The sequence below is a fragment of the Vipera ursinii genome (genome assembly GCF_947247035.1).
Source record: "Vipera ursinii genome assembly, chromosome: 1".
NCBI lineage: Eukaryota > Metazoa > Chordata > Lepidosauria > Squamata > Viperidae > Vipera > Vipera ursinii.
Window position 1 is genome coordinate 108,957,285 of NC_139512.1, and position 21,488 is coordinate 108,978,772.

At 41.7% G+C, this 21,488-nt stretch overlaps 2 long non-coding RNA genes across 4 annotated transcripts in view; one reads left to right on the forward strand and one right to left on the reverse strand.

Moving 5' to 3' along the window:
* On the reverse strand, positions 1-17,584 carry LOC310632009. Its single transcript, XR_014490756.1, has 3 exons — positions 16,617-17,584; positions 531-687; positions 1-80 (listed from the first exon to the last, which is right to left on the reverse strand). It is a non-coding gene; the product is annotated as an uncharacterized lncRNA (long non-coding RNA).
* The window catches only part of LOC310632008, an 11,771-nt gene continuing 7,009 nt past the window's right edge, over positions 16,727-21,488 (forward strand). For 2 of the 3 annotated variants that reach the window (XR_014490753.1, XR_014490754.1), the window contains exons 1-3: positions 16,727-16,947; positions 19,670-19,893; positions 20,644-20,756. This is a non-coding gene — a long non-coding RNA (uncharacterized lncRNA). The remainder of the gene's footprint in view (positions 16,948-19,669; positions 19,894-20,643; positions 20,757-21,488) is intronic. The other variant, XR_014490755.1, reaches the window with a different exon arrangement.

Here is a 21,488-nt window from a genome sequence, read left to right on the forward strand (position 1 = left end):
ATATATGTTACAGTGCAGGCATACTGTTGTAGAAGAGTATATTGTATCTTTGTCCACAAATCTTGTACGAAATTTATCCACTGTAAGACAAAAACAGTTAGAAATACAAATACTACATAGCAGACCTGACATAGAGTTACTAAATAAATATCAAACTAAAGCCTATTTCATTCAAGTACACATGCTCCCACTGTATCAGTTTCACAGATATGACTAATAACTTGCTTTCTTGAAAGAACCTTCTTATTTGATCAAACTCTATTAAACCAGGTTTTGGATCCCTATCACCCCCGAGTGATAGATATGTGTTGGAAGGATGGAATATAAAACTTTAACCTTTAAGCAGCATATATTTGGAGAGTTACTCTTCAAATTATTTATTTATTTAGTGTATGATGAGAACAAGACAGAAGAGAAGTAAAACACACAATCTACATAATTATATACAAAACCTCTCGGGCATATGGTAGTGGCCTCATGACTGGCTGTCCAATGAATATAAAAAAGAGAGATAACAACAGATAAAATACCTTTAAAGACTGTGTCGAGATGGTAGAGATCATAAATCCTTTGCTATCAAGTTCACAGAAGCCCTGTGTGGTTTTTTTTGCAACTCTTCAAAGAGCTGAAGAATTAATGCAAGTTTTCCTCAAATGGGGCAGATTTCCTCATTTTCTCCCCAAAAGCCTAGAAAGACCAAACATTAATTATGCAATTAAAACCATGAAAAGAATCCATGCCATTCGAAAGAAAGATTGCAATAGCATTACTACAACTGAGGATAAGGAGACACAGGCATGTGTATTATCTGAAATGCTTAATTCTCTTTTTAGTCCATTCGATTTGGTCATAAAGAGTCCTTTGAACAGAGAACAGGAAAGACCAGTAAGAAGACTTTGTATTGTGTGGTATGGTATTGTATGTTCAACAGAAGAGATTAACACTCAAGGGAAAGTAGCAGGATGTATTCAAAGCTATCACAATACTTATTGTGGTTCAGCTGGTTCAGCAAAGCTGAAGTCTAATTTTAAGGAAGTCCTTATTTCTATAATATGATAAACAAAGGCTGTCTAACTCTTAAGTACCCCTTCCTAAAGATTATTAAAAGCTAAGGATAAATTACCTCAAAGCAGTGTAGCCAAAGGAAAAGGATTATCTTTCACGAGGGAAACACAAAAAAGGTAAAGGTAAAGGTTCCCCCGCACATGCGTGCTAGTCGTTTCCGACTCTAGGGGCCGGTGCTCATCTCTGTTTCAAAGCCAAAGAGCCAGCGCTTGTCTGAGGACATCTCCATGGTCATGTGGCCGACATGACTAGACGCCAAAGGCGCACGGAACGCTGTTACCTTCCCACCGTAGTGGTCCCTATTTTTCTACTTCCATTTTTACGTGCTTTCGAACTGCTAGGTTGGCAGAAGCTGGGACGAGTAACAGGCGCTCACTCTGTTATGCGGCACTCGGGATTCGACCCGCCAAACTGCTGACTTTCCGATTGACAAGCTCAGCAACAAAACCTTGCTCCAAAACATCCAAACACGTTTTGTGAGAGATGCAGAGGAATAAGACCCAGTTTCTGTTTTTTATCCCAGGGTTTTATCAGAACTCTAAATTAATTTAAAATTTTCTCTCTTCTTCCAACAGTGATCAGAAATATGGTGTCTGCAGACAAAACGAGGCTAGATTTCATCCAAATTTTGTTTGTTGTTTGCTTGCAGATATTTTGTTACCCAATTAGATAACTTCATCAGTGCCAATGAGTGTTAAGTCTGCTGCATATAACCAAACTCAGAGAGCATTAAGAACTCCACAATTCAAGCCTGAGTGATATATATTCTCTGCTTTTGTACCGATTGTTAGACAGAGATGGTGGAATGCTAAGTGTTCACACAAACTGTAAACAAAATGATACAGGCAATATACATTAGATGCCTGAGTCACACGTATATCTGGGTCTGCCCCGGGACATAGTTCACTAAAAAGCATGGGATTGGTCTCGTTTATTGCCATGACTCAGAATCAATTCAACGTATTAATAGCTGGGGAAATATTTTGCTAAACATTTAGCATCTTCAAACAAGATATGTCACTTGTAGGTTGTACAGATATTCTGAGGGGCTGTACAGATATTCTGGGGGGGAATGATATTTTAGATAAGAAAAAAGGTGGATACTGATATTAAGTGAGTAATAATATACCCAGCTCCCCATCAGGAAATTAATAAAATTATTAAGGCAAAATATCTTTCCAGTCACATTCAAAGCTTAGCATTTCTGCAAACTTAGTACTTGATGAACATATTCATGCAGTTTTCTGGTGGCAGTAAGAAATTGTTTCTCATTGCCTTGCCTTTAAAAAAAAAAATCCCAGTGAGGTTTACAGTACAACTATGAAGTCTTCCCTCAAGCACTAACCAGGAATTGCTTCCAGTTCAGACAGAGTTGGTTGGCTGGTACTACCTATTGTATATTAAATATATCTATGCATATTTAAAAATACATATTTAAAAAACAAATGTATTTACAGATAGTCCTTGTGTCAAGTTTTCGATATATGGGCTTTTCAAGTGACTCTGAGGCATTGTTTACCTTAAAAGTCCTTTAACTTTTGTATTGTTGTATTTTATTGTTGTTAGCCACCCTGAGTCCTTCGGGAGATAGGGCGGCATATAAGTCCCAATAATAAATAAATAAATAAATAAATAAATAAATAAATAAATAAATAAATAAATAAATAAAATTAGCCTAATACACCAGCAAATGCTTGCTCAAAGGAAGCTGGAATCAGAAATCTCCGCTCCCTTGCACAATATATTAAAACACAATTCTCCACCTTTCTAATTTTGTCATTAATCATATTCTCCAATTAATTTAAAGAATCAGTTTCCCTTCATAGGTCTTATCTTCTCTAGTTAGAGATGGTCTTGAAAGGTGCAATCCTACTCATCCCCCCTCCCAACCTTAAACTAAATCTCTTAAAGCAATACACAAGTTTAACATATGAAATGGCTACTTCTTTATCTCTTGTCAAGCAATAACATTCAATATTAGCAGCGTTGACATCTTGATTTACAATAGTTCATTTAGTGAATGTTCAAAGTTACTTATGACCATTTTTCACATTTCCAACCATTGCATCGGTCAGTTGATTGAAATTCAGACACTTGGCAAATGACTCATATTTATGATGGTTGCAGGATCCCAAGGTAATCACTTGGCAAATGACTCATATTTATGGTGGTTGCAGGATCCCAAGGTAATGTGATTACTTTTTGCAACCTTCTTTTTTTATTGAAAAGTTTTACAAAGTTTTAATGGAAAAAAAACCCTCCCCACCATCCCTTCCCCCTTCCCCCCCCCCGGACTTCCCAAAGCAGAATACAGGGTATTACATATAGCAATCTTAAGCAAACATATGCTAAATATCTATTACAATGTTAACAAACCTTCCACCCTTTAACTCCCTTATAACAAAACTAAAATAATTATAATAACACTTCTATAATTATTAAAAATTATTCATATGCTATTTGAAACTTTCTAGTCCCATATTTGTTTTGAATATAATCAATCCATCTTTTTCATTCCAAAATATATTTTTCTTGTGACTGGTCTTTCAAATATGCTGAAACTTTTGCCATTTCAGCTATTCCCATTACTTTAAGTATCCATTGTTCTACTGTAGGTAAATCTTCTTTCTTCCAATATTGCGCCACCAACAATCTGGCTGCCGTTATTACATGTAACATTAATTTAGTTTCTATAACAGTACAATCCGGAATAATCCCCAATAAAAATAACTGCAGGGTAAATCTTATTTTTTTCTTAAAAACTTTCTGAAAAATCCACCATATTTTTATCCAAAAAGCTTTAACATTTTTACATGTCCACCATATATGATAATAAGTTGCCTCTTCATTACCACATCTCCAACACTTAGGTGGTTGATTTGGATACACACATGCTAACTTTTTAGGATCTAAATGCCATCTATAAAACTTCTTATAAAAATTCTCTTAGATTTTGTGCTTGTGTAAACTTTACATTTCTATCCCAAATTTTTCCCATCATTCTGGGCTCTTGAATATTCTGAGCCCATTTTATCATACAATCTTTAACTAACTCTGATTCTGAATCAACTTCTATAAGAGCATTATATAATCTTTTTATATGCGATTGACTTTGATCTCTAATTTGCTTTATCAAATTTTCATCAACTTTTATTATACCAATTTTCTGATCTTCCTTCCATCTACGGTAGCTTGTAATTGTATAAACTGAAACCAAGTCTGTACTATCTTTTCTTCCTTTAAAACATTTAAAGGTTTCAGTTTCAAAATATTCCCTTCCATCCTAAGAAGTTCTTTATAAGTACGGTAATTACATCTTGTTTCTGCTCCATGTTTATATTTCCTATTGCATGTCTAGGTATTGCCCATATAGGTATTTTATTATTTAATATATATTGGTACTTTTTCCAAACTTGGAACAAAGCATTCCTTAAAATATGAATCTCAAAAATATTATCCACTTTTTTGTCATAAAATAAATACGCATGCCATCCATACAGTAAATCATACCCCTCAATATTCAATATTCTTTCATCCATTAAATTGAACCAATCACTAATTGTTGATAACACAACTGCATCATAATATAATCTCAAATTGGGCATCTTCAAACCCCCTCTCTCGTGTGCATCTTGCATTATTTAAAGCTTTACTCTCAGTCTTTTCCCTGCCCAGATAAATTTATTAATACCTTTTTGCCACTCATTTAAATTTGCATCTTTCTTAAGTATTGGTATCATTTGAAACAAAAATAAAAATTTTGGTAAAACATTCATCTTCACAGCTGCTATTCTCTCCAACCAAGACAATTGTAATTTTTCCCAACTGTTAATCTCCTTTTGTACTTTTTGCCATAACAATTCATAATTGTTTTTATATAATTTCACTTTTTGCAACCTTCTGAAGAGCAAGGTCAACGGGGAAGCCAGATGCATTTAGTAACATGTTACTAATTTAACAACTGCAGTGATTCACTCAACAAATGTAGCAAGAAAGGTCATAAAATGGGCAAATATTCACTTAACAACTGTCCTGCTTAGCAACATAAATTTTGGGCTCAGTTGTGGTTGTACATTGAGGACTACCTGTATTATTTATCCATAAGACTAATGACTGAGATATCCATGGTGTGGACTGGCCTGGTAACAGCACACACAATTTAATTTCAAATATGTGGAGGCTTTTCAGTTGCCTTTGAGCACTCAGCATCACCTTCCATTAACCTGGTGCCCTCCTTATTTAGAATTCAACTTCCACAAATCCAAGCCAGGAAAGCCAACAGCTGGAATGAGTTTGGAAGAACTAGAAGCAGAGTTTCTCAGGGGCATCTTTCTTATAGGGTTCCAAACTATACCCACTCACCAAATAAGACCCACGTATAATTAGCTTTTTAAAGTACTGACATTAATTCAAATGCAACAACTCCTTTAAAAGCAGAACATTATCACTGCCTCTTTATTAAAGAGATGGGAATGAAAGCCTAATTATATACTCTTTTAGGTAAAGTATAATTATTACATTTTTAATTAAACTTCGATCCTGTGGGTTGTTCAGCAAAAATTTCAGTAAAATTCCCTTTCCCATGAAGCAATTTATACTAAAAAGAGCCTTGCTATTGACATCACTAAGAGATTGATACTAAAAATAATAATAGCCAAGCTGAGACTGAACACATAGTCCTGAACAAGAATCTCACAGCTCATTTCCACAATCACTTTATCCTATAATAACAGGATCATTATGGTTGCTTCCTCATGCCCTTGTGAGCTATGCAAAGAGATATACTGTATGCCTAGCACAAAATCTTTTCAGTGTTGACACCAATATTTGGGAAGAATATTGAGAAATCTACTGGAGGTGTTTGTGTTTATATTGATATTTTAACAAAACCGTCTTGCTTACTGTGGTCAAAGCAGACAAGACATTTACATAATGCAAATGCCCTGTGTCACCTGAAGAGTGTTAGGTATATTCTGCTGTGTTTTCTCATTATATTTATCTTCTTATTTTCTTGAGAAAATAAAATAGGGGAAGATGGAATAGATGGAGGATGTCTTTTGATGGTAATGCCAAGAACTGCTAATTGGGGAAAACATCCCCTTGCTTGATTCGCAGGACACACCAGGCTGAATTTGGTTTGGGCCTATCATCACCACCTGCCTCCAGAGGTGGTGAATGCTTCAACACTGGAGGTTTTTAAGAAGAGACTGGACAGCCATTTGCCTGAAATGGTATAAGGTTTCCTGCCTGAGCAGGGGGTTGGACTAGATGACCTCCAAGGTCCCTTCCAACCTCTTCTTCTTCTGATGATGATGATGATGATGATGTTTGAACGGATTAGCATCAAGAGTGAAGTTAAATCTCTGCAGTTTGTTCCACAAATGATAAATAAAGCAAACTTACTGTAGGGCTGGATTACAATTATTCCTGGCAAAATTCTGCAGCCTTTTTTCCCCCTAACTTTTCGATAAAAATTAGATAAAAATTGGTAGCAAAGTTTTTCATCGTTTTGAAATGAATATGAAATGTATATGAAATCTATAATGCAATTCTTAAAACAGATGCAACATAATTAAGAAAGACTCCATGGCCTTCCCACTTATGCAACTGAATTAAAAAAATAAAATTTCTCCACCAGCCCTCTGTTTTATTGCTCCATTCAATATGGACTTCTCTTTCTGGATTATAAGTGGCCTCTGGGAATCAAAACTTTTCCCATCTTTAAATTGGGAGCAATACCCAAATTCAGCTTAAATGGAACTTTGAATGCTAAGCATTCAAACAGTAGAGATCATTTAAAGCAGTTATTAGATATACCCAGCAAGACAAAATAGCAATTGCTGCACTCTGTTTATGGCCCCTAAAAAGGTTCTAAAAATCCCCCACTCTTCTAATTGGAAGAAGAGATTTTTGGACTAACATTTATCTCCTTTCTTTCACTATTTGAAATGGACTCCCCACCTTGAACAGTAACTAAACATGCTTAGTCTGACTCAGTTATTTGAAAAGTCAAAAAGATGGGCAGACATCTTCTTTTGCAAAACTTAAGACTCACTAGAACCTTTGATTTGCCAAAAAGGAAAAAAGATAATAAAAAAACATAGCTATAAGCTTCTTTCTGCACAGCATTCCTGTCAATTTACTTTGAAATCTCTGAAATCAACCCGCACAAAACAAATTTTCTGTGTGAAAATTGTGCTGACTAAAAATGGAAACAAGTCCAACCAAACGCTCAGGTTCGCCTGGTGCGTCAGTTGTGGCCCTATCTAGACCGGGATGCCTTGCGCACAGTCACTCATGCACTCATGACCTCCCGTTTGGACTACTGCAATGCTCTCTACATGGGGCTGCCCTTGAGGACTACTCGGAGGCTCCAGCTGGTGCAGAATGCAGCCGCGCAAGTGGTGGTGGGGGCTTCCCGATACTCCCATGTAACACCTCTACTCCGTGAGCTGCATTGGCTTCTGGTTGCCCTCCGGGTAAGATTCAAGGTGCTGGTTACGACCTATAAAGCCCTAAATGGCATGGGTCCGGGTTACTTACGGGAGCATCTGCTGCCGGCATCAACTTCCCTTCGTCCAGTGCGCTCCCACAGAGAGGGACTCCTTAGGGTGCCGTCGGTCAAAGAGTGTCGACTGGCGGCCCCCAGGAGGGCGTTCTCTGTGGGCGCGCCAGACCTTTGGAACCGTTTACCGGTGGAGCTCCGGACGGCTCCCGACCTTCGCTCCTTCCGACGTGACCTAAAAACATATTTATTTGAACAAGCCGGCCTGGTCTGATGAGTTTAGGGGTATTTTAACGTCTTGTATTAATCTATTGAATTGGGCTATTGTATTTAATATTTCTTTTAATTTTTATATATTGTATTTTATTGTATTGCCCTGTACACCGCCCTGAGTCCTTCGGGAGAAGGGCGGTATAAAAATTAAATTATTATTATTATTATTTTATATTTAACAATTTTGCACACATTCCTGCAGGAACGCTGGTAGTTAGGACACTGCCCTGTAATTGCTACTGGGCATGCATTTGTTTTCTTTCCATAAAGTCAGGAGGAAGCCAAAGCTAGCAAAGGCTCTTTCAGAAATGTCATAGGAGATGGTTGTTTATTTTGAAAAGCAGATAGCTCAGGGCAGCAAGCCAAGGGAGAGTTGCCCTTGGCCTTCTCCACACCGGCCAAGGGCACCAGGCTTTGGCACAAGCCACAGGAATTCCAACAGGCTTCAGTGGCAGGATCATGGGACAGTTGAATAGCCTGGAGTAAAGTTTTTCATTTATAGATACCAGAGCAGCCCTCTAAGGTAATATTTGCCTAGCAAAAACAAACTTTGACATACAAATGCCAGAAGGAACATTTGGTCAGGTGAGAGGGTGAGGGTTGCTTGGAGATTTTCCCTCTGTCCTTCATTTTTGACTGTTTCTTTCCTCCAACTTGAACTTTAAACAGCTATTTTGTCTTCAGTACCTTTAATATCACTCCAGCTGAGAAGGTAGATAATTGAAGGGATCCCTCTAGCAATTACAACTCCTATGAGATGGGCAAAGGCAGACAGTGTAAAGTCAAACAGGAGTGGGGGGGTCTTGCCAGATGTTTCATTCAGGTACATAAGATGATGAAAATAGGAACTGTAACAGACTGGAGGTTAGTCTGAGAGGGGTGGTTACCCTTACGTTGAAAGTATTTGTCCTGCAAATACTGCTGTACAGTTCTAAAGCTAGAAAACTAGAAAGTTGAGAAGCGAGTCATAGAGCACATATGGTAAAAGAACATAGGAAACTAAGTAGGTGAAGCTTTTGCTTACATTACTAAGCTTTTTGTTATGCTTTATTATTCCAACTTATTAACAATTGCTTCATGTGCAAACTTTTAGAAAGCCAAAACATACCGTAGGCTTTCTATGGATCAGCATTGTTAGACTATCTGGGAGCCAAAAGATGTAAATTCACTTCCTCTCTTTGCTATTAGCTGATTGCAAAGCTTAAAATAATAAAACTTAGCTTTTCTTCGAACTACCTTTAAACCTAGAGGGAACATGGGATACTAATAATTTTACATTTTTACTCCTGGTAGACATTGTTGCGTCCCTATCTGGACCGAGATGCCCTACGCACAGTTACTCATGCGCTCGTGACCTCCCGTTTGGACTACTGTAACGCTCTGTACATGGGGCTGCCCTTGAGGACCACTCGGAGGCTTCAACTGGTGCAGAATGCGGCCGCGCGAGTTGTAATGGGGGTCTCCCGATACTCCCACGTAACACCTCTACTCCGCGAGCTGCATTGGCTTCCGGTTGCCCTCCGGGTGAAATTCAAGGTGCTGGTTATTACCTATAAAGCCCTACATGGCTTGGGTCCGGGGTATTTGAGGGAACACCTGCTGCCGGCATCAAATGCCCTTCGTCCAGTGCGCTCCCACAGGGAGGGTCTGCTCAGGGTCCCACCGGTAAGAGATTGCCGGCGGGTGACACCCAGGGATAGGGCCTTCTCAGTGGGGGCGCCTGCCCTCTGGAACCTGCTGCCAGTGGAGCTGAGGACTGCCCCTGACCTCCATTCATTCCGCCGGGGCCTGAAGACCTGGCTCTTCGAGCTCTCGGGCCCAGGCTGAGGAGTAATTTATTTTAATCGGGGTTTTAATTGCACAGGGTTAGTTTAATCTTTTTAAAATTGGTTTTAACTTTTGTATTGCTGGTTTTTAATTCCCTGTAAACCGCCCTGAGTCCTCAGGGAAAGGGCGGTATATAAATGTAATAAAATAAATAAATAAAAATAAATAAATAAAATAATTGTATGCATGTGTGTCTGTACCTGTATACCTGCACCTCCAGTTTTCTCCTCACATGTTCTTTGAAAAAGTTATGCCATCCCAGGTTAGATTTTGGGTTAGATTTTGCATAGGCAGCCTGATATTTAATTCTCCTCATATATCCCTGGTTTTCCCCAAACACACACCGAGCAGAGCTATTTACCAATACTCTAGCACAGGGGTGTCAAACTCAATTTCATTGAGGGCCGCATCAGCATTGCAGTTGCCCTCAAGGGGCCGGGTGGGTGTGGCCAGGGTGGGCGTGGCCTACTGAGTGGGCATGGCTAGAGTGCGTATGGCCTACTAGGTGGGCGTGGCCAGCTCTACATCGTTCACATCAAGGGCGCCTATGGGGGCCTGGGCAGGAGTGGGACAGATCTGAGGGTCTCTGGCAGAAGGAGGGTCTCTGGGCCAGGGCCAAGGCAGTGGGGGCTGTTCCCTCACTGTTTCCAGGATTGCTTCATGGGCCACATGAAACCACTTCGTGGGCCAGATCCGGCCCCCGGGCCTTGTGTTTGACATGTCTGCTCTAGCATAATTTCTGTAACAAAACTTATCAAAGCAGTGAACAAAAGGTACCGTATATACTTGAGTATAAGCCAAATTTTTCAGCCCACTTTTTGGGCTGAAAAATTCCACTTCGGCTTATACTCCAGTCAACAAAAAAAACTTACCGAGGACTTGTGTGCGGCCGAGGCTTTGGTGCTTCCGGGATTGCGCGCACCTCTCCCAAGCCACCGCCGTCCGGAGACCTGCCGAAGTTTGGGGAGGTTTGGGGAGGTGCGCGCGCACCTCCCCAAACCTCCCCAAACGTCGGCAGGTCTCCGGATCTCCATGCCTTGCCTGCCTGCTTCTTTCCGCTGCGGAAAGAAGCAGGCAGGCAAGGCACGGAGATCCGGAGACCTGCTGACGTTTGGGGAGGTTTGGGCACCTCCCCAAACCTCCCCAAACGTCGGCAGGTCTCCGGATCTCCGTGCCTTGCCTGCCTGCTTCTTTCCGCAGCGGAAAGAAGCAGGCAGGCAAGGCACGGGGATCCGGAGACCTGCCGACGTTTGGGGAGGTTTGGGGAGGAGATCCGGAGACCTGCTGACATTTGGGGAGGTTTGGGCACCTCCCCAAACCTCCCCAAACTTCGGCAGGTCTCCGGATCTCCGAGCCTTGCCTGCCTGCTTCCGCTGCGGTCTCCGGACGGCAGCGGCTTGGGAGAGGTGCGCGCGATCCTGGAAGCACCGAAGCCTCGGCCACGCGCAAGTCCTCGGTAAGCTCCGGGCGGTCACTTGCTTCGCGTCTCCTGAGGGAAGGGGGGGGCGACTGGAGCGGGCGTGTTTCCTCGCCTGCTGGGTGCCGCGATTTGCCCGGGGAACGCGCAGGCCCCGAATGGCAGCGTGGAGCGAGGAAGCGGACAGCCAGGGCTTCCCCGAGAGCCGCAGCCACACAGGGTATTCCTGTGTATTCAGGCTTGCAAAATGGCGGATCGAGCCTCTGCTGGCGGCGGAGGCTTGCAGAACGGTGGATCGGCTTATACTCGAGTCACGAACTTTTTTCAGTTTTTGGGGGTGAAAATGAGGGTCTCGGCTTATACTCGAGTCGGCTTATACTCAAGTATATACGGTAACCACCTCCAAATAAGAATGAACCTAAGCTGAAATAATAAATATTATTATGGAAATATATAATGGAATGTGAAAATGATCTTGGAAGATGGAAGTGGGAGGGGAGAGAGGTGCTACTTAGGGAATGATCAGATAAAAGGGGGAATGCCCACAGCTGCGTAATGGACGTAGAAAGAAACTTGGGAAGAATTTGCCCCCAATGGATCAGGCAGTAGAAAAGAGGCAGCAGGAGATTTGTACAGCAGTCAAAATGTTGTGGATTGTTCCACCTGGAGAATATGCAGTTTGCCCCATGCTTCCACATATACGGACACCAGGTAAAAGCACAGGAAAGAATCCCAGAAGTCACGCTCTGTACAGTACAAGTGGTCCTCGATTTGAGCCCATAATTTTTGTCGCTAAGTGATTTTTGCACTTGTTAAGTGAATTTTGTGTCACATTCGTTAAGGGAATCATTTTGCAGTTGTTAAATTAGTAACATGGTTGTTAAGTGAATCCGGCTTCCTCCATTGACTTTGCCTGTCAGAAGGTCACAAAAGGTGATCACATGACCCCGGGACACTGCAACCGTCATAAAGATGAGCCAGTTGCTAAGCGTCTGAATTTTGATCACGTGATTGTGAAGATACTGCAATGGTCATAAGAGTGAAAAATTGTCAGAAGTTACATTTTTCAGAGCCGCTGTAACTTTGAACAGTCGCTAAATGAGAACTGTTGTAAATCGAGGACTGCCTGTGACTATGCTTTCACAAGCATGCACCGGCATGAACATTTATTTCTCTTGGCTGAAATGGGCAATTTCGTCAAAGTTGGGAGAAGTAGGACCTGCATAATAGGGAACACACGTCAGCGAAGATTTATCTAATGGAGTGGTGTCCACTGAGACTTAATATTGTACAGTTTCAAGTAAAACCAGTTGGGATTTGTGCTAGAAAAGCTCATGGTGGCTTTGCCTTTGGTATAGAATATTATGAAATAAAAATGTCCAGTACTGCCAAAGCAAACTACCAACATTGTGCATTATTGGTAAAATGACAAGTACTTACTGGGCCCCTTTCCTAAATGTGGTACTAATATGTTGGGGTAGTCATTTCCTCCTTGCTTTAATACTGGCTTAATGGTTGGGAAATGCAAGATTCATTTTAAAAGAAGATTCTGCTTGTAATTAATATGACCCCTGGCTGTAAACCACAGCAAAAGAACATTAGGTTCTTGGACACTAAATATTCCCCAGGCCTACTTTACAACAACTACAAAAAGACAGATTTGCAAATTCTCTAACAATTTTAAAGCAAGCATAAGAGAGAGAATAAAACCTTCTGAAATTCACGTAATTGCAATATGTTCATTTGAGTGGGAATGAAAACAAAAATTACTGTGATTTTCAGTGACTAGAATCAAAAGGAAATTGTGCTCTCTGATTAGGCAAAGATCAAGCGTGGTCAAACAAGATTATCCACTCTATAAAGGTATATTCCATTTGTTAGAGGATCTAAAAGTAAAGCTAACTTTCATTCTCTTACCGTCGTCAGAACTAATTGAACATTTCTATTTTATAGGTAGCTGAGTTGAAAGTTATCTGCCAATATATGACATGCTAAAATTGTTACATCTTTGCAGCAATACAATTTATTATGGTGTTGGTTTTTGTGAATCAGTTTACCTCAAAAAGTGAATGAAATATAAGCCTAAACTGGCATTTTTAGAGTGTGTGTCAGATTCACTTTTTAAAAAATACAGATGGAGAGAGACATAGAAAATATGCCAGATTTTATACAGAACCAAAGACACATAGTCCTTACTTAGCAACCAGGATTGGGACTAGAAATTTGATTGTTAAGTGAAGTAAATCACAACTGTGTTTATGATCTCTCTGTTTACAACAGATCTTCAACTTTCATTCAATTTACAGATCTGTGAAGTTGTAAATGTAATGATAGATCACAAAGTTGCTTTTTCATCACTGTCATAACTGTGAACAATTGGTAAATGAGAACTACCGTACCTATAGTTTCACAGAACACACACTAAGATTTCTATGTAAAAAAGAAATATATGTTATAACGTTCTCTCAAATAAACATTTTATATCTGCTTCTGGAATAGTAAATTTTCAGCATAAATCACTTACATTCAAAGAAATTCTAACTTCATGCATTAGACTTCACAAGGAAGCTAGCATATTGGTCTCAAATTGCCTTCCCCATATAGCTTTCCAATAAGCTTCACAATCCAACAAATACAAAGTCATCGAATAAATAGAAATTATAGAACAAGCAAGGAAAGCTTACTACACATTCTTCAAATTGCGTGTGCAGAGGACTAAACTAACAGAACTTATGCTTTAGCAACTCTGCTTAGAATTACATTGCAAGAATAATTAAGCCTCAGTGAATAAGTGTCCTCTCTTAAAAGGAATACTTTCAACAGAACAAGAATTTCCATTTTTCATAAATATGACTTTATGATCCATCCCTTGGTTTTTAATATTCTGCAAACCTACACCATTTTCTGCCTTAATTGCCAAGATTGCCGTTTCTGGCAATTCTGGAACAACAATATGTTGGGGGGGGGGGGGAAGCAATATTCAAACGTCTAATTAACATACAATTTATTCACTAAGAAAGTTCCAGGCAATTTGTTCAAAATCAGGAACCATGCTGGAAAAGTACTGTGAATGAAAAACATAAAAGTATTTGCATATTTATTTGCACATAGTTAACTAGATCACATCTTCCCAAGGAAATGTGTAGAGGGAGGGACTGGTTAAAATTAGATTTCATATTATCTAATTTTAATTTCATCATATTTTAACCAGCTATAATTTCCTCTACATAGTCAGTTTAGAAATCTTGAAACCTGGATGCAAATCTAAGTCACATATTACTTAGATACAGCTGTGTTTTCAAACTCATCTCTATAGCTACAAGGAATGGAAAGCATGTCTCCCTTTGAAAAAAGCAAGCTGGAATTCTAAAAGATTTCCAAGGAATTCACAGAAACAAACTGAAACCAGCATAAAACTATAGATCATTACCCCTTATTCCATTAAAATGTTAAAATTAAATAAATAAAAATATAGGGACACAACAAATTCTAGAATATAATTCTAAGGAAGAGTATAAAGTTAAAGAAAACATGAGGCTCATTGTAATATGTCACCTATGACTATGTTAATGTATCACTTATCAACAATCAGGAACTGCAATGTCATAATAATTATCAATTGTTATCAGAGATAGAGGTGGAAGGAAGGAGGGAGGGAAGGAAGTTTTAAACACATCTGAACCTATTTTCAGGCAAAAACATGTGTTATACACACACACACACACACAGAGCAGGGATGTCAAACTGCTGGTCTGCGCGCCGGATGCCGCACACCATTACCGGCAGTGGGGAAAAAGTCATGATATGTCACAACACGTCACATGATATCATGAGTTTCACACCTGTGATAGTGTATACAGAGAGCTGTAGTTGATTAAATATCCTGACTCAAGATCAACAGGTTATTCAGAACTCCAAGTTGGACTGCGGGTAACATTCTCCTTAATTATGTACGTATTTATGGAGCAAGGGAAAAACTCCAAGAACAGAGATTATATACCTTCACAGAATCAAAGAAGCTGATCAGGCTGTCGGGTCAGAACATCTTTCTTCTTAAGATGAAAAAAAGTTAGTCTCAACTAAAGCTCAAGTCCTGGGCTTTTTTTGAGGTGGGTAGTCTCAATCTGTTCTGAGCAAACTTAGATTTTCATGATCAGTTCAGTTTGGCTAGGTGCTGCCACCTAGCAGTGCTTCACCTATATAAGGTAAATAATAGTTTCTCAAATTCTATACTCATCAAATAACAAAGTTTTAATACAGCAGAGTCTATAAGACATTGTTATCTAATTCGGCACCAAGGGATCGAAATCTTTGCTCACTTATCAAAAGGTTCACATTGCCAGGTGCAAACAGACACAAGAGTAGCCTACTACATCTCAAGTGTGATCCCTAAAACAGTACAACAGTTAGGACAACTATGAATTAGTTGCAGGATGTTTGGACATCACAAAGGAGGCTTATTCCCCAAAGTGCACTAAAAACTCATGCTATGCCCACCCTAACCCAGCATTTTTATTTTTATTTTTTCTATACTGTGTTTTATTGCTTGTAAGCTGCCTAGAATTGCTGTGAGCAAGTAAGAGGCTATATACATTTTCTTTTAAAATTAAGGCATGCGGGAGGTTAACTTTTTACTCCATTAAGAGTATCTTTCAACAGCTGCATAACTAACAAACCTTTAACAGCTGTCTGAAGGACAGGTGAAATGATGAAAAGAAAATAATGTCTTTAAAATCTACTTCTGTTAAGCAACTGCTGATGACAGTCCTTCATAAGGGAAAACATGGCCATGCTAAGACAGCCTATCCCCGCCTGGCCACTCAGACTGAACACAGGCAATAAAGCATCGTTTGATAAATTATTGCCTACATGGCAACTAATAGCTACACCAGGATCCAGAGAGGGAGGGAAATTGAAATTTCAGAAGCACCGTTATCCAGAAGAAAAAAAAGCAATGCCTTTTTTTAAAAAGTTGAAGCTAGCCTAATTCCATTGCTCTCTGCAGGAAAACCACTCACTAAGTCAGGGGTCTTCAAACTTGGCCCTTTTATGACTTGTGGACTTCAACTCCCAGAATTCCTCAGCCAGCAAAGCTCAGCTGGCTGAGGAATTCTGGGAGTTGAAGTCCACAAGTCATAAAAGGGCCAAGTTTGAAGACCCCTGCAACTAAGTGAATTGCATCTTCAGTTTCCTTCCTTTGCGAGATTCCTGAGGACCCATTGTTGGGGGCAATAAGCTGACTTTGTAATAATGCCGCTGGGGCCCCCCCGAAAGTCCTAATAAGCAGGCATATACATAGAATGAAGGCTATTGCTAAGCACATTGATTTGTGCTTTAGATTGTAAGCCGCCCTGAGTCTTCGGAGAAGGGCGGGATAGAAATGGGATTAAAATAAAAAATAAAAATAAAAATTCCCCCCCCAAACTCGCCCATTCTAAGAAGCCCCGGACTCTTTTACTCCATTTGGCTACGAGTATAGAGCAAATGTCCACCCGTCGCTCTTCCTACACAGCGTCCCTTCCCACCTACCTCGTTGGGAAGAGAGACGGCGAGAGAGGGGTCAGGTGCAGCAAACCCGCGTTTGGGCAACTCACTCTGCAGTCTTGGGAGCGTTTGCGCGACTCCCGCATTTAAAGGAATGCGCGTCCAGCTTAAGCTGCCAAACGCGGAAGGAAAAAGCCCTTCGGGGCGCTTTTTTCGCGAAGACGCCTCGGACTGCCCGACCTGTTCCCTCCAAGCCGGAGGAGCAGCTGGAAGAGAGAAAGGCAGCCCGGCACTACCAACAACCCGAGCCGGGAAGGCGCGGAGAGGCTTTCGGCAAGCCGGAAATGACAGAACCCCCAACTCGCCGCTCCGAAAGGTCAGCGAAGGGAACCTCCGCGCTGTTAATACTTTCCTCGCGCGCCCTGAGCTTCCCGCCGCAGCCGAGCCTCGCAGGTGCCGGGAAAGCAGGCGGAGGAGGCCGCGCCGGCAGCAACGCCGCCTCCTTCAGGCGGCCGCGCAGCGTAGCTCGCTGCCAGGCAGGGGCAACCCGCCGACTCTCTCACACCTCTCGCCGGCTTGTGCAGGCTCCCGGTTGCCGGGCGGAGGCGCGAAGAGGTGGAAGGACAGAAGGGCGGGGCGGGCGAAGGGGTGAGCTGGGTCAATGGATCCCGGGCCCTCCTGAGGGACGAAAGGCCGCGCACAGGTGGAGCCCGCGTTATGTGGGGATGTGGGTCCCCCACAATGAGGAGTAGTTATTTCACCTGTTGCTTCCTGGGGCTTTCTGGACCCATCACCCCGAGAGCTCTCGCTTTTCCAAAGCCTTGGAAAACTTGGAGCCACAATCCCACCCGCTGTTTATAAAGCCATGCTGCAAGCCTTCAGCTGGCAAAATGATATCTGAATGACAACGAGCATTTATTTATTTTTTGGTCACATCACTACTATAGTCTGAGTCTCGGCACCTTTTCCTGTATATTGATATATATGAGCCTTGGTGGAGCAGTGGGCTAATGCCTCCTTAAGTAACACCAGCTGCCTGCAATTAGTGTAGGTTCGAGTCCCACCAGGCTCAAGATTGACTCAGCCTTCCATCCTTCCGAGGTAGGTAAAATGAGGACCCAGATAGTTGGGGGCAATTAAGCTGACTTTGTAATAATGCCGCTTGGGGTGTGTGTGAAAGCCCTAATAAGCAGGCATATACATAGAATGAAGACTACTGCTAAGCTTGTAAGCCGCCCCGAGTCTTCGGAGAAGGGCGGGATATAAATGGAATTAAAATAAAATAAATAAAATAAATGTGAGGATGTGGGTTCCCACAATGAGGAGTAGTTATTTCACCTGTTGCTTCCTGGGGCTTTCTGGACCCATCACCCCGAGAGCTCTCGCTTTTCCAAAGCCTTGGAAAACTCGGAGCCGCAATCCCACCCGCTGTTTATAAAGCCATGATGCAAGCCTTCAGCTGGCAAAGTGATATCTGAATGACAACGAGCATGTGTTTTTTTTTTTTGGTCACATCACTACTATAGTCTGAGTCTCGGCACCTTTTCCTGTATATTGATATATAAGAGCCTTGGTGGAGCAGTGGGCTAATGCCTCCTTAAGTAACACCAGCTGCCTGCAATTAGTGTAGGTTCGAGTCCCACCAGGCTCAAGATTGACTCAGCCTTCCATCCTTCCGAGGTAGGTAAAATGAGGACCCAGATTGTTGGGGGCAATTAAGCTGACTTTGTAATAATGCCGCTTGGGGTGTGTGTGAAAGCCCTAATAAGCAGGCATATACATAGAATGAAGACTACTGCTAAGCTTGTAAGCCGCCCCGAGTCTTCGGAGAAGGGCGGGATATAAATGGAATTAAAATAAAATAAATAAAATAAATGTGAGGATGTGGGTTCCCACAATGAGGAGTAGTTATTTCACCTGTTGCTTCCTGGGGCTTTCTGGACCCATCACCCCGAGAGCTCTCGCTTTTCCAAAGCCTTGGAAAACTCGGAGCCGCAATCCCACCCGCTGTTTATAAAGCCATGATGCAAGCCTTCAGCTGGCAAAGTGATATCTGAATGACAACGAGCATGTGTTTTTTTTTTTTGGTCACATCACTACTATAGTCTGAGTCTCGGCACCTTTTCCTGTATATTGATATATAAGAGCCTTGGTGGAGCAGTGGGCTAATGCCTCCTTAAGTAACACCAGCTGCCTGCAATTAGTGTAGGTTCGAGTCCCACCAGGCTCAAGATTGACTCAGCCTTCCATCCTTCCGAGGTAGGTAAAATGAGGACCCAGATTGTTGGGGGCAATTAAGCTGACTTTGTAATAATGCCGCTTGGGGTGTGTGTGAAAGCCCTAATAAGCAGGCATATACATAGAATGAAGACTACTGCTAAGCTTGTAAGCCGCCCCGAGTCTTCGGAGAAGGGCGGGATATAAATGGAATTAAAATAAAATAAATAAAATAAATGTGAGGATGTGGGTTCCCACAATGAGGAGTAGTTATTTCACCTGTTGCTTCCTGGGGCTTTCTGGACCCATCACCCCGAGAGCTCTCGCTTTTCCAAAGCCTTGGAAAACTCGGAGCCGCAATCCCACCCGCTGTTTATAAAGCCATGATGCAAGCCTTCAGCTGGCAAAGTGATATCTGAATGACAACGAGCATGTGTTTTTTTTTTTTGGTCACATCACTACTATAGTCTGAGTCTCGGCACCTTTTCCTGTATATTGATATATAAGAGCCTTGGTGGAGCAGTGGGCTAATGCCTCCTTAAGTAACACCAGCTGCCTGCAATTAGTGTAGGTTCGAGTCCCACCAGGCTCAAGATTGACTCAGCCTTCCATCCTTCCGAGGTAGGTAAAATGAGGACCCAGATTGTTGGGGGCAATTAAGCTGACTTTGTAATAATGCCGCTTGGGGTGTGTGTGAAAGCCCTAATAAGCAGGCATATACATAGAATGAAGGCTACTGCTAAGCTTGTAAGCCCCCCGAGTCTTCGGAGAAGGGCGGGATATAAATGGAATTAAAATAAAATAAATAAAATAAATGTGAGGATGTGGGTTCCCACAATGAGGAGTAGTTATTTCACCTGTTGCTTCCTGGGGCTTTCTAGACCCATCACCCCGAGAGCTCTCGCTTTTCCAAAGCCTTGGAAATCTCGGAGCCGCAATCCCACCCGCCGTTTATAAAGCCGTGATTTGGAAACACATTTCACAAATGCTGCAAGCCTTCAGCTGGCAAAATGATATCTGAATGACAACGAGCATTTTTTTTTTTTGGTCACATCACTACTATAGTCTTGAGTCTCGGCACCTTTTCCTGTATATTGATATATAGGTGAGTATGTGTCTCCGATTATCTTTGGTTTTACAGTCTGAGGGATTAAAGCAAGGGTGGGGGACTTTCCTGGCTTTCACAGCACACAGCAGCAATGCCTAAAGGATGCATATGACATGCATATGCCACCATTATGCACTTGTTTCAGAATGTATAACACAAGCATGTCAGTCGCAGCATGTGTGGGATTGTCATTGTATTATGTATCACTTGCCCTATACCCATATCCCCCATAGGTACCCATGCAGTCATCTTCCATTTACTACAGGAAAATTAAATCACCATTCGTTGACTATTCATTAATATTTATAAACGTATAGGTTCATAAAGGTATTCTAAAAGACACAAAGCCTAGTTGTCCTCTAGTCTAAAATCTTTGCTACCGATGCTAGGTTGCATTAATTAACCAGAACTTTCTGTAAATGGGCAATAAGTAACATCACATTCTGTTTGCCACGCAATGAAAGGGGTGGTTCCATCATTTCACTGTTCTGCTGTCAGCTTGTTTCTCTCTTCTCTCTGTTACTCCACTGTACTACTATTGCCTATGTTACCATTTTACTATGGGTAGTCTTTGACTTATGACCACAGTTGAGCCCAAAATTTCTCTTAAGTGAGATATTTTTTAAGTGAATTTTACCCCATTTTACGATTTTTCTTGCCACAGTTGTTAAGTGAATCACTGCAGTCATTAAGTTAGTAACATGGTTGTTAAGTGAATCTTGCTTCACCGTTGACTTTGCTTGTCAGAAAATCGCAGAAGGTGATCACACAATCCCAGGATGCTGTGACCATCATAAATATGAACCAGTTGCCAAGTGTCTGAATTTTGATCACATGACCATGGGGATACTGCAAAAGTTGTAAGTGCGAAAAATGGTCGTAAGTTACTTTTTTGTGTTGTTGTAACTTTGAACGGTCACTAAATGAATCGTTGTAAGTCAAGGACTACCTGTACTTTGCTACGTATTTGGCCTGTGTGATTAACCAAGAAGAGCCAATGTTGTTAGCTGAGTAGCAGCCTAGCATCGTTACTTACTTAGAGTAGATTAGCTGCCTAATGATATCCAGCTCCTATAGGAAATAACTGCAGAATAATGAAGATTGGGTTTAGAAAGGTGTACCCAACTCAGTTTGAAATGGTTAGGAAATGTTATATGCCACTGAACCCAGCCACTCACTGATCTTCACTTTTATTTAATGAAAGTGGAAACACTGCTAACACCGGCACAATTAAGACAATTTCGCACAGGGGTATCAAACTCAATTTCACTGAGGGCCGCATCAGCATTGCGGTAGCCCTCAGGGGGCCGGGTGGGTGTGGCCTGGGTGGGCGTGGCCTACTGGGTGGGCGTGGCTAGAGTGCATATGGCCTACTGGGTGGGCGTGGCCAGCTCTACATCGTTCGCATCAAGGGTGCCTATGGGGGCCTGGATAGGAGTGGGACAGATCTGAGGGTCTCTGGCAGAAGGAGGGTCTCTGGGCCAGGGCCAAGGCAGTGGGGGCTGTTCCCTCACTGTTTCCAGGATGGCTTCGCGGGCCGCATGAAACCACTTCGCGGGCTGCATCCGGCCCCCGGGCCTTGTGTTTGACAT